Source organism: Suncus etruscus, chromosome 8, assembly GCF_024139225.1.
Source record: "Suncus etruscus isolate mSunEtr1 chromosome 8, mSunEtr1.pri.cur, whole genome shotgun sequence".
Taxonomy (NCBI): domain Eukaryota; kingdom Metazoa; phylum Chordata; class Mammalia; order Eulipotyphla; family Soricidae; genus Suncus; species Suncus etruscus.
In genome coordinates, this window is record NC_064855.1 from 115012233 (window position 1) to 115013125 (window position 893).

Here is an 893-nt window from a genome sequence, read left to right on the forward strand (position 1 = left end):
CATTGTAGTCAGGATGTGGAGGGTCCTCTAGTTTCACCTCACAATTAAAGGGCAATGAAGAGAGCCCTGTCCTATAAGCAGGTCGTTGTTGTTGTTAAGTCTTCTCAGTGTTAAGGGAAGTCTCTTTTGAGCAGGTCGATGTCAGAGCAGAGCTAGGGTCTTTCCTGGTAGAGGATTGCTTCCAGGTGATGTTATAGACTAACTTGGATGTTTCGTGGATGGTTTCCCTGGTTCAGGGGTGAATGGAGAATGAGCATTCTTCTGAGGCCTGTTCCAGGTCATTATGACAATATTCAGAGTGTAAGGTCCCATTGCACTACAAGATTTATGTGTTCCCCTCTCTATTAGATAAGATCTTATTTGTATGTATAGTATTTTCCCATTTTAATGTGCCTATGCAAACAAGGAACAATGCCACGTGGCATTATCGGCATATATGGGGACCATAAGAATGAGTCCAACAATCCCCATGACATGGTTCAATCATAAGCATTAAACTGGGGGACTCTTTCACCAAAATTCCTTATTGAACTGATAAGAACAGATACTACACTTGATCTTAGCCAAAAGGTGGAGAAGCGATCAAAATTCCTAATTCAACAGCTCACAAAGAGAAGAAAATATATAAAGTGGTTAGAATCATCACTGTATAAGAGAATATTTAGTAAGACTTACAGCTGTCAGAGAAAAAAAACATACATATTCAAAAGAAATGACTACAAAGCAATAGTTATCAAAACAGCATGGTATTGGAATAAGGACATGCCCTCAGATCAGTGGAATAGGCTTGAATACTCAGAGAATGTTCCCCCGATATACAATCACCTAATTTTTGATAAAAGAGCAAGAAACCCTAAATGGAGCAAAGAAGGCCTCTTCAGCAAGCGGTATTG

The 893-nt window shown here is 39.6% G+C and overlaps 1 non-coding gene across 1 annotated transcript; it reads right to left on the bottom strand.

Annotated features, from left to right (window-relative positions):
* Window positions 1–386: 386 nt before the first annotated feature.
* On the bottom strand, window positions 387–583 carry LOC126016823 (U2 spliceosomal RNA). Its single transcript, XR_007498526.1, has one exon. It is a non-coding gene; the product is annotated as a U2 spliceosomal RNA (small nuclear RNA).
* Between the last annotated feature and the right edge of the window lie 310 nt (window positions 584–893).